Raw genomic sequence first — 13,033 nt, 5'->3', positions numbered from 1 at the left:
TCTTATTTCCTTTCGGTCGGGGTGTTTTTTCAAGTCCTCCATGTATCTTCTTCTCAGTTGTTGAAGGGCTACCATACTTATTTACCCTACTACTCAGGAAATATCAGCAGATTTATGTGAAAAATCCAATACAAGTCCATTTTCTCTGCAGTTTCTCAGACAAGGACAACAAGCCAACATAATTTCTTGTATAAGCCCCATCTTAAGGTCAAAAAATTAGACTATAGTATCACTTAGTATCTTGAAACTTAAAGGTCTAAGTGCCTGCAGTGTATTCCTCTGCCTTGATAATCCAATATTTATCTGATTAATATCAGTTGTGACTAAGCAGTGCAATTATTATAATTACTATCATTATTTTTATTATTTGAAGATCCCATATTTCCAGAGGCATCGCCATTTGTCTATTATGTTATTCCTGCAAGGACTGCATTCACTTTTGTTCTTTCCAAACTGGTTACTTATCTTTCCGTGCGAAAAAAGGCGTGTGAGGAAAACATGTCCTTTTACGCTAAAAATGAAGGGATCTTTTGTCTTTCATTGGCAACAGTATAATATCAGTAGCCCACGCAGCCTGTGTGTATTTTAATTGATTTAACCTCTGCACACTAGAACGTCCGAAATGCACAATTCATGTACTTTCATTTTTAATATCAATAAAAAACATTTTATCAAACATGTTTCAGTCATGTGCAAGTGTACGTGTTTTTATTGCCAGGGTTGCACTATAAATGATTTAGTAGACGTTGAGGCCTACAAAGAATTTCCTTGATGCTTTTAGCATCTTTTCTGCACTTGGCTGATCTGTGTGCCAAAGAAGGAAAATGCACTAAAATGTGGCCAAACAGTGAGCAACTGACATGGGAGCAGATGCACGTCAGCTCCGCACGCTACAAGGTTCAGCTCAGATGAAGTCTGAGTTTACCTATAAAAACTAGTTTTGTTGGCATAAATGAACTTATTTAGATTGATTCAGCTATATTAAATAACATTTTAGACTTTTTCATCTACAGTGGAGTTCAAAAGTCTGGTAAAAAATGCTTCTATTTTGCTTTTTTTTTAATATACAAACTGTTTCATTACAAACTATATTATCAGCATGACATTTTTAATTTTCAACATTTATCATTTATTTGATTATCAAGGTTTGTGCAAAACCTGATGATTAATGTCGTCCAGCATGAGAATGTTCCAAAGAGCGCATTGTGCTTATTTGCTATACACATTTCCTTATTTGATTAGTGACATAACAGTGCAGAACCTTATTTCTTATTAATTTTACAACATAATATTGCTTTGTAATTTATTTCCAGGTATAATTAAGACTTTGAATTCCAGATTTTCACTGTGAGCTCAAATGTTTGGACCCCCACAGAATGTATCCACCTAAATCAAGTGATCATTATGGGATGGTTTAGATAATAAACCTAATTCTGTGAAATTCATTTGCATGTGCTGCTGCTAAAGGTTAAGGGCTGCTGTATAGACCTCCGAGTAAAGAGTATTTCTATTTGATCAAATGATGGTTATCATCTACACATGACTAATCATGTCTTCACCCTGTAAACGTGCAATATTCAGCGATAAGCAATTTACAGTAATAAAATAAAATCTTTATTTCTTTAAATTATTTATTATACCAAATGTAATCTTATTTAACCCGTGACAGACTGCTCTGTCATTATTTACACACCCTCATGTCGTTCCAAACCCATATGCTTTTATTTTTTCCATGCAACACAAAACAAGAAAACTCACATTTCACCCATTAAAATTAGCCAAAAAACAGTAATGTGACTGCACCTTTAAGATGTTTTTACTTTTGTGCTCCACTAAAAAAAAGAGAAAAAAAAAGAACAAGATGAGGGTAAGTCATCTTTTTTTTTCCAGTAATAAACAAACATTGTTAAGTTGTTTTGATTGATACTGTGAAGCAGCTTTGATACAATCTGTATTGTGAAAAGCGCTATATAAATATATTCGACTTGACTTGACTTAAGTGAATAATGATAATGCTGAGCTGCTCCTTTAAGATGAGGAATGCCCATGCACCTACAGAGAATATACCACACCATATTTTACTTTATTATAATTTACTTATTTACTTTTCAGTTTCTTTCCTGTCAACTTACAAATTAATGAGAGATGTATAAGTGAAATGAAAATTGTGGTTTAAAGTCATGAAACAGAAGCTGTGATAGTATTTTCTTCCCTATAGTATTTTATCCTACAAGTAAAATGTCTTTTTGTACAAGAAAACTGTATTTCGCGCCAGTAAACACGTTATCAGACGGAGGGTAAGTTATTTTGATTAAAGATTTTAAGAGCACTGTTAAAGGGGGCTAATTTTGGAGACTTTAGTAGCATTTAATTTTAGGTGCAATATTCCTTTAAGATGAATCAGCTTTGGTTCAGGTAATCCCGCCGGTCGGCCGTGTCCAGAACAGCTGACTGAGGAGTAGGCCTACGAGCGCTTCCTTTGATGCCTTTCAGATCCATTTTAGCTGTCAGAGGCTGCACATTAATGCACAGAGCACTAGTGTGTGTGTGTGTGTGTGTGTGTGTGTGTGTGTGTGTGTGTGTGTGTGTGTGTGTGACACATCAACTAGTGAACCATGGCGGAAGGCAACCTGGCGTGTGTTAGTGAGTATTTGTGTCTGCTATAATGATGGATGCACTCGATGTATCCCCTCAAGACGCCACGTGAATGTCGTTAAAGAAAACGTTAAATGTTGCACGACGTTAACCTGCTTGTTTAATTTAGTGCACTGTGGTGGTTTAAATATTAACAACCGCTTCTACAAAATTCCATTTCCCTGCAATAGATTTCAATCGGAGAAGTCTTTACAACATGAATGAATATTTCAAGATCTAAACTGTCATTCAAGATCACGTGAGTATGCTCACCGTGAACTCAATGAACCTGTGCAAGTATCTGGAAATATTTTACTCACCATTTTCTATCATGTTGATATAAACAGATAAATTAATTACACGCACTATGTTAGCCTATAACATCTATTTTTATCTTTTCTGAAAAAAATTGTTAAAGGGTTAGTTCACCCAAAAATGAAAATGATGTCATTAATGACTCACCCTCATGTCGTTCCAAGCCCGTAAGACCTCCGTTCATCTTCGGAACACAGTTTAAGATATTTTTGATTCAGTCCGAGAGCTTTTTGTCCCTGCATTGAAAATCTATGTACGGTATACTGTCCTTGTCCAGAAAGGAAATAAAGACATCATCAAAGTAGTCCATGTGACCTCAGTGGGTTAGTTAGAATTTTTTGAAGCATCGAAAATACATTTTGTTCCAAAAATAACAAAAACGACGACTTTATTCAGCATTGTATTCTCTTCCGGTTCCGTTGTCAATCCGCGTTCATGAGTCCGCTGACGTAAGACGAGCTGACGTGTTATCTGGTGCGCCCGAGCTTCGTTTACAGTCTGAGGGAGACGCACGCTGTAAACAAAACAATCTTTGCAAACATGTCTAAGGATTTCCACACAGAGGAAGACTTGCATTTTTTTTAACCAGACATATTTATTTGAACCCGAATACACGGACGCACCAGATAACACGTCAGCAGCGTCTTACGTCAGCAGCGTCACTGGCCTCGTGAACGCGGATTGACAACAGAACCGGAAGAGAATACAATGCTGAATAAAGGCATCGTTTTTGTTATTTTTGGAACAAAATGTATTTTCGATGCTGCAAAAAATTCTAACTAACCCACTGAGGTCACATCTTCAGAACACGAATTAAGATATTTTTGATGAAATCTGAGCACTGGATCACTCCTCCATACTAGTCCATAGGCTTCTTCACGGATTGAACTTGCCAGCCCCGAAAAGTTATTAAAAACATTGTTAAAATAGTCCAAGTGACTACAGTGGCTCAATCTTAAGACGAGAATACTTTTTGTGCGCAAAAAAAAAAAAAATAACGACTTTATTTCAACTACTCATTTCCTTCTCTTTGGGCCTCTAGTCAATTAAACAAGAGTAATTGCGTAGAGCCACGTAGGCTCACTATTGGCCGACGCTAGTCATGTGAGTGATGCCTGTGACGTACAACAACAGAAGCTTACGCTACTAGTGAACTGACTAGAGGCCCACAGAGAAGGAAATGAATAGTTGAAATAAAGTCGTTATTTTTGTTTTTATTGCGCACAAAAAGTATTCTTGTCGTTTGATAAACTTAAGATTGAGCCACTGTAGTCACTTGGACTATTTTAACGATGTCTTTAATAACTTTTCGGGGAACAAGTTTCAATCCCTGAAGAAGCCTATGGACTAGTATGGAGGAGTGATCCAGCTCTCAGATTCCATCAAAAATATCTTAATTCGTGTTCCGAAGATGAATGAAGGTCTTACGGGGTTGGAACAACATGACGGTGAGTAAATACTGACAGAATTTTCATTTTTGGGTGAACTATCCTTTTAATAAGAAGATACTTTATAAAGACAGTACACTACACGTATACAAGCAGGAGCCATCTTTGGAAAACAGTCTCGACCAGTCGAACCACGAACGCCGTGCTACGTGAGCTGAACTGTGATTATTGACCATGCTATCGACCAGGACGTAGCACGGCGTTCGTGGTTCGACTGGTCGAGACTGTTTACCAAAGACGGCTCCTGCTTGTATACGTGTAGTGTACTGTCTTTATAAATGATCTTCTTTTTAAACTGTCTGTACACTTACAAAGTTCTCAATGCTTCGGTTTGCAGGTAGAGACCCTAATTATGCTTCCGTGTTAGAGTGGGGCTATTTTGAACCTTGTAAGTGGTTTTAACTAGCGGTTTTTATTCGTACTTATTCGATGCCCCATACACTAACGTTATAAGCTAATCTGTGGTTAAACTAAAAATAACGTTAAAACTGGGTACATTCGATTATCATGAAAATACATCCCATATAACGGTCGACTCGGTACCCATGTGTTATTTAGCCCTAGGTTCATTTTTGGCCGTAATTGTCCTTTAATACTTATTTAATATTTAATGTGTTTGTTCAAATTCCCAAGCTTATGTATAACTAATAGTAATAGTGATACTGGCCTTATAGCAAACCTTCTGTACTGATCCTACTGTTTTTTACTGTGTTTAACCTATTGTATCTTTTACAAGGGCATGACCCAATAAACAAAGACAGCATCATAACAACCTCTGCCAGCATATGTCATGCCCCATAGAGCTCAAAGATGATTCAAAGATACTGAATGTCCATCTATTGTTTACAAGTCAGAAACTATGGTTACATAATTAGAAAGCCTTCCTCACATTACTGGTTGATTAGGAACTGACAATTAGATCGCTTTGTGGAGCACTGAAGAAACACAATCTCGTCTTTATGTGGTGCTCCTGCTGTAACAAACAGCATTGGCTGGGATCTGGAGTGAAATTGATTTCATTATGTAATTAGGCCCATTGGAAAAAGGAAAAGAAACAAAACAAGAAATTTGAGGCATTAATCTTTAAACAAAGCGGAAGAGCATAAAAAAACATGGCGGTTTAAAGAGTTTGCTCGATTCAAGGAAGTGACCCCCTTTTGCTTCCTTTCAGACTAGAGTAAGAGGAGTTGTTGCTTGTACAGGAATGCCTGGCCACACTCTACCCAATAAAACTGGCATTGGCCTTTCTGGCCAGGCCAAGACCTGTCCAACGCCGCTGCCAATCCACTTTCAATAGTTGGCTGGAACTCCTATGCATCCCGTGCATCCGACCAACCACAAGTAACGCTTCTCAGAGTTTTTACTTTGGCCAAGTCTTATCAGTGGCCAAAGCCTCTATGCCACAGCCTCAAGTTGACACAAATTGCGATGTTTCATGCTGCCCATATGCGTACATTAGTGGCCACTTCTGTTTGTTTTACATACAAAGAACTGGTGCAACGTTTCTAAATGAAGACAGCCTTCCAACTACTATGAAGAACGGACAATTTTGTCTTCTTGCTCTTTTATGGGGACATGTCACTTTCACAGGTACATTGAGCGTAGTATGCACCTGTGATAAACAGGTTTGGAATACTTCTAGCAACCTAATCAGCAGTTTTAAATCTGCAAGGTACAACCAAAAAGAACATGCTGAGCAGGGGAGTTTTTCTCCAGTGGCAAGAGAGGTAGTGGCTTGTCAAAAGAATTTGGATGCAAAAAATCTCTAGAAAAAACATGCAATCAAATAGTATGTAAAGCAATTCCACCATCTTTCTGTCTATGTAAAAATGTTATCAACCATCCTGCAAATATTTTTAGTTGTAGTGTGTGTACACACTACCGTTCAAAAGATTGAGGTTATTACGTTTTGTTTTTTTATTTTCTGTTATGCTCAACAAGGCTGCATTAATTTTAATAAAAAGTAAAAAGATTTATATTGTAGAATATTACTACAATTTAAAATAAATGTTTTCTATTTTAATATATTTTAAAATGTAATTTATTCCTGTGATAAAGGGGAATTTTCCGCATTATTACTCTGGTCTTCAATGTCACGTGACATGGTCCTTCAGAAATCATTCTAATATGATGATTTGCTGCTCAAGAAATATTTCTTAATATTTATGAAAACGATTTTGCTGCTTACTATTTTTTAGGAAACCATTATTCAGCTATACAAATAGGTTTTGTTGATGTTCCAACAGGATTTAGTATTTAAATCCAGGATTTAATTACATTTGAAACAACAATAAAAAGTTTGAGAATTTGACTTGAACTTAATACATGTTTATTTGAATATAATATTTTATATACAGAAATATGTTATTATTGGTAGTTTGTTGATAGAGAAGATACAATTGTGTTCTATATGGAATATAAATTTACAAAAAACCTAAATGCAGAGAGTATACTTTGCTTCCTCATTTCATAAGTCCGCTACACCACTGATGTTAATCTAGCGCTAACCTAAAATTCAACCACAAGATTAGTTATCGTCTACCTGCCATGCTGTGGTTAAATAACCGGGAATTGTTTTTTTACGAGAAATGAAATGTAGGTGAACATGCCAAACATGGTCAAAATATTTACAGTAACCATAGTTTTGGCCACCAACACAAAAACACTATGATTAAAAATGATGCTGTGGAAATACGAAACTAACCACAATCAAAATACCAGCCGCAAATGAAGGATCTATATGGGTTCTGGAAAAGAAAAACTAAGAAGTGGAGTACAATGCGTCACACATGAAATTGAAACATTTCTTGTCATGGCTGACAGTGTGCGTGACAGCCATATGAGCTAGCTATGTTTACGAGTTCACTTAACTGCAACTACTGAAGGTTATATTGTACAGTTGCTCATTGGCTCGACGCCAGGAGGGCTACAAGGTCACAGAGCAACACGTGCAATTTCAGTCTAACCATTACCCTGATAAACAGATGAGATGAAAGGGTAGATTTCCTAATAGAGTTATTGTGTAAAGCTACGATTGTAATTCAATTGTAATTCAAGAAATATTTTGCAACTTTTAGCGGGAACTAGATACCGCCTGATTGTTAGGAAGGCATTCATTTTTATTTTGTTCAGGTTGAACACACAGTTTGCTTGAACTTGAACAGTTTGCTCATTCATATCTCCAGAGAATTATTGAAGCTCTCAGGTATGTTACATTTAAGTACGAACTTTGTCCCAGATGTTTTTTTCTAAAATAGGGGAAATAAAAAACCCACAAATAAGACAATTTGTTGACATACAGGAAGACATTTGGTCTTGTGAGAACATGGTGAGAAGTATTACTGAGTTTTTGATTTTTGAATTCTTTCTTTTGTTTGCAGACTTTGGTATCTTGCTTAATTTGAAAATAGTTGAATCTGTTTAATATAGTTATATATAAAAAAAAAAAAAAAAAAAAAAAAAAAAAAAAAAAAAGCAATGGAGAAGCAATGATATATTAAAGTTGTTTTTTATGGAAGATGCTGATAAGTGAATTAATCAGCTAACAGAGTCTAGTATTATGCACCACATTCTAAATTAATCTAGATTAAATTGGATTGAATATCAACATGCCTCTTGAGCTGTGAAGGGTACTGTAGTGATGGGTATCTGTTCTGCTTGTGTGCATAACCTTGGCCAGTTGGCAGTAAACTGATTCATTAAGTGGACAAAATAAAGTTGATAAGGTAGGAAGCCAATCTGTTATGATTGTACAGAAACTTAGTGTATCCAGTAACTTTCTAAAAGCTTTTTTTAATCTTTCAGTGACAGTGTTAAGATCTTAGATGAATATAAAAAAAGCCAAGAGTCGTGTAACTCTGTTTAAGTTCATGAAATGTTTAAAACAAAACTGTAAGATAGATATCATGGCTGTTCCTCTACTTTACCAGCTTAGCAATGGTAGAATGGTATTTTAAAATGTTTTAGCTCAGTTTAAATTTTCAGACCACAACTCATGTGGTCACTGGACGAGTTGTCAATGATATTTGGTGCAACCAAGAACTTGTGCAAAACCTTACACATCTCTTTTATAGTTCCATGTCTGTGGTTTTCCATATTTTTCCTCAGTCTCTTGACATTCAAACCATTTTAATAACCATTTCGAAATTTAGGGAACTAGTAAAAATCCATATGGAGTTCGGATTGACCTCCAGAGTCTATAGCCATGTTGCTTATATTAGGGGTGTCGCAATGTACAACACTCTTAAAAACTCTGGGCTAAGTTTTCAACCCAAGCGCTGGGTAAGGAAGCTGGTTTGATTTGACCCGACAGAGGGATCTTTGAAACTGATTGCAGCGAGTAGTGTGGACAGACAATTCAGCTCAAAAGAAAGCACAGAGTTCTTCAATACAAACCACATGTCTCAGTGATTTAAAGGTGCTATATGTACGTTTTTGACTGTATTAAAGCATACAAATACCATAATATGTTTCAGATATTTAGAAACATGCTGAGTTCATATAATCATTTCTCTGAAAAACAATGCTACATCCAGTTATTTTACTTTGAGATGTGCGTTCTGTGTTAGAATGTCTGTTTTTGTTTTGGTCTCTGCAATACCGGATGTTGCCAATTTACCCAATAGGATTTCGCCACCACAGGTTGCCAGTTGGCCGAAAACACAGCGTATTGCAGTCATAAAAGCCAGCGAACAAACTGGATCAGAGATTGCAAATTCTACCCAACCTAAAAAACCTCAGCACCCAACTAAAAATCTCTATGAACCGGAGCATATTAAAATGCAATATCAACTGACAATAAATCAATAAATCGACGTAAGTCTCTTAGCATTCCATTGTCAATTGCGCTCATTCCTATTGCGTGCCCTCAAACTGGCAACCCACATGAGCTTCAAGTCTGATGAGGAGGGGGCGAAAGAAACAACTCTCTCCAAAATTTCAATTTGGACTGCAATACCAATTTCAACCGCTACCTGTCAATCTTACATACTGCACCTTTTCAGTAGTTCAAAGCCAGATGAAACTGCGCTGACATTCTCAAAAACACTGACATGGAAAGCAAGAGAAACATTGTGTCACATTGATCAGGTTAAAGGCTTTTTAATCCCCAAATCACCAACATATGCCATGGCAATCTGAACTGTGCCTGAGCATGTTTGAGCCCCCAAAAGTTGTTTGAGTAGTGTGATCACTCCTTACCATGGCGGGCGCGGTACGCTGATCTGTCCCCTGGCCTGCTTGAAGAAGTGGGATCTAATTAGTTAAACCCAGATTACCCATTCAAAACTCACTGTCAGATGTGCCTGACTATCATTCTAACTAAAAACAAGCCAATGTCCATGAGTTGATAATCCTATGATGCTGGTTTTTGCCAACACTTTTAGCACTCCAGTTAGTTCAAACAATACACTGAACTGACAACAGTACTGAGAACTTTCTACCTGGGGTTTCATAGAGGGGGCAACATTTTGTTTTCTTTTTTCTGAAAAGAATAATGTATAACAAATACAACATATTGGAAATATAACTATAAATATAAATCTTATGGCAGTAGTTCTTGAGTTAAGAGTTCTCGAGTCACCAGTACACTGAACTGATGAAACAGTTCAGATTCAGACATGTCTGCGGAGAAACAATGAGCTGTTGATATGAGCATTGCGTATCTAACCCCTAAAATCCACTGGATCCGTCTACGGCGCGGAACGTCAGCGTCGCGGATGCCAGTGCTAATCTCGGCCATTATAGTCAATGCTCTTAAGTCCACCAGCTGCGGACGCAGCGCGTCTCAGAAGCGTGCGTCCCAGAAGCCTCTCTCCGCTCTGCTCCGCAGAGAATAAGTAGCAGGTCTATTTTCGCCGCTTGCCGCGTCAAGCAGCACAGAGTACATCGTACCGGGCAGGAAGTCAGACACAGAACGGCATAGAGGATCCGGTCGATTTTCTAAATAAAACACCCAGTGGAGACCAACGCTCCGCTGCTGAAACGCGTCTGAGACGCTTCCAGTGGACTTTGACGCCGAGCTAGGGACGCATCAAAAACGTGGCGCTGACGTTCCGCGCCGTAGACGGATCCAGTGGATTTTAGGGGTTATGGTTTATGTAAAAGGTGAGTTTTAGACATATTTGGTGCTTTATTAATACAATTGCTTATATGTGACGTCATTGCATGATTATGTAAACAAATTTAAATTGTTTTTTTAACCGTTCATTAAAACTAACTGTTCGAAGAAAAAAAAACTGTTCATGGAAAAGAAACCCCTCTTTCACAATGTATTAGTTTCATTGTGTTTTAGTTTGATTCTGTTCTGTTTCTGTTTGCTTGTTTTCCTGACCCTATTTTGTTTTGGTTACTGATGATGTTAAACATCCTTCTCTAGTTCAGTTGATTAGGTATCCTGTGTACAAAAGGCCCTCAGTTTGTTCAGTTCTTTTTGTGTTGTTTTTTCTGCTACGTGTTTTTTTCTGTGATTTCTGCTCTTTGTTTGTTTTTTATTTGTAAAAGTTCTGAATTTACATCCTTTCTTCTCTTCTTCATTGCCTGCCCAGACATGACAGAACACAAAAGATTGACTGAATTTATGGATCTAACAGCAGTTAAAAAGGAAGTGGAGGACCGGCTGCTTATCATCCACCAAAATGACTAGCCACTAGAATGATATGTGGAGAAAATTCTGGACTTGTACCATAAGGTTACCTGGGGTAGACACACACTGAAAGCCACACTACACCATTTGGACTATCCAGCTCCATCCAGATCCAGTCTGTCTACTCCATTCCTATCCAAGCCAGTGCCCAAGCCCTCCATGGACCCAAAGCCTATGCCCACCATGGAAGCTGAGCCAATACCCATCACAGACCCAGAGCTGATGCCCACCTCAGAGCCAGAGTCTGAAGCCATGTCCGTCCCAGAGTTGATGCCCTCTGACCAGGTGTGTGAGCTGATTTCTTTGTCCATCCCCCTGGGATTATTAGTGGAGTTGGATACCGAGGAGTTCGGCAGAGCTAGTTCCCTCCCTTGTCCCCACAAACCTCTCCCTCCTCTGGTGGTCCTGTCTGACTAGGTGGATGTCCTGGTCCCATCTGAAGTCCTCCCTCCTCCACTTGTCCCATTAAACCTTCAGTCTCCTTTGTTGCCCAGCTCCAAGTCTTCTTCATCACCGCTGGTTCCGCCCAGCATCAAATCTTTTTTGTTGCCCAGCACCAAGTCGGTTTTGTTGCTGATGGCCCCACCCAGCCTCCCACTCCCTCTACCTCTGCCAATCTCATCCAGTTCCTCTGCCCCACCTCTGTTTGGCTACTCGGATCAGCCTTGGGCTTCTCTGTCTCCAGCTCCGCCTTGGTGTGGTGATCTCCTGGCTCTGCCTCGGGCCTTCCAACCCATTGCTATACCTCGGCCCGTCGACCAGTCGGCTCCACCTTGGCTTCTCCCTCCCTCTGCTCCACCTGGGAGCACCGTCTACACGGCTCCACCGTGCTCCCTCCTCCCTCCAGTTTCGCCTTGGTGTTATCCTTGGGGGGATCGATTCTTAGATGCGTTGCGATGCGGACGTGGATGATTCTAAATCGATTCAAAAATTGATTTAAATTTTTTTTATAACGTAATATTGATGGAATGTAAAAGGTGGAACTCTGAAGTGTGGAAGTGCAGTGCCCGGACAGTCTGTGGCATGCACATAACAGAGACGCATGATGGCTGAGCGCGAAATGCAAACGAAACCCTCTTTGTTAAAAGATAAGGAGAATTGGCATAATTTCATTGTGGCCCATTTTTGAGAGCTGCTTTCTTTGTTTTGTTTTCGCATCAATATGCTGTACAAATATCTGTTATACGTACGTTATATGTAGGTTTACTGTACTGCCCTCCACAGTCACAGTGTGTATCGGTGCAAGGCCAGTCACAAAAAGTTGCATTTTAACTGTGCTCTCTACAGATGATCATACGTTTTTTGATTGTGGTATACAGCAACAATTTCAAGTCATAAGTCTTAGACTCATTATTTATTGGGTAGCTTTGTATATCACTAATTATTCAGAATATGTGTAAGTCCACAAGCATTATTTTTGTATGAGGGCTGCTGGTAATTAATTCTATATTTTTGTCTGAAACTGTTTGTGATTTTATTTTTGTGAAGGATTATATTGCTCATTGCACATACCAGTAGGATGTTGGTTAGAAGTCTATTATTTTATGTTAGAGATTCAGAATATGCTGAAGTTTGTATACATTTACTACAAGTATGCTGGTAGTACAGGCACACATTTCTTTTCCTGTTGGTCCTTTGCAATGTTGGGACTTATGCTGGCAAATGTAACCTTACAGCCAAATCACTTCCATTTGTTTTATTAATAAAAGATATTGGAAGTAAATTCTTTATGGGTCATTATAAATACTTTGCCTTAAAAGTTCCAAATAGTCACACACACACACACACACACACACACACACACACACACACACACACACACACACACACACACACACACACACACACACACACACACGCACGCACGCACGCACGCACACACACACGCACGCACACACAAACACACACAAACACACACACACAAACACACACACACACACACACACACACACACACACACACACACACACACACACACACACACACACACACA

General features: G+C 38.5%; 1 long non-coding RNA gene across 1 annotated transcript; it reads left to right on the top strand.

Annotated features, from left to right (window-relative positions):
- The first annotated feature begins 2,589 nt into the window (after positions 1–2,589).
- On the top strand, positions 2,590–12,766 carry LOC143720465 (uncharacterized). Its single transcript, XR_013196572.1, has 2 exons — positions 2,590–2,643; positions 10,943–12,766. It is a non-coding gene; the product is annotated as an uncharacterized LOC143720465 (long non-coding RNA).
- Positions 12,767–13,033: the final 267 nt, after the last annotated feature.

This window comes from Siphateles boraxobius, unplaced genomic scaffold (assembly GCF_051911475.1).
Source record: "Siphateles boraxobius isolate OS27281-9 unplaced genomic scaffold, OSU_SipBor_1 65, whole genome shotgun sequence".
In the NCBI taxonomy this organism is placed as follows: Eukaryota; Metazoa; Chordata; class Actinopteri; order Cypriniformes; family Leuciscidae; genus Siphateles; species Siphateles boraxobius.
Note: the sequence above shows the minus strand (reverse complement) of the source record. Positions and strands in the feature narration are given on the sequence as shown.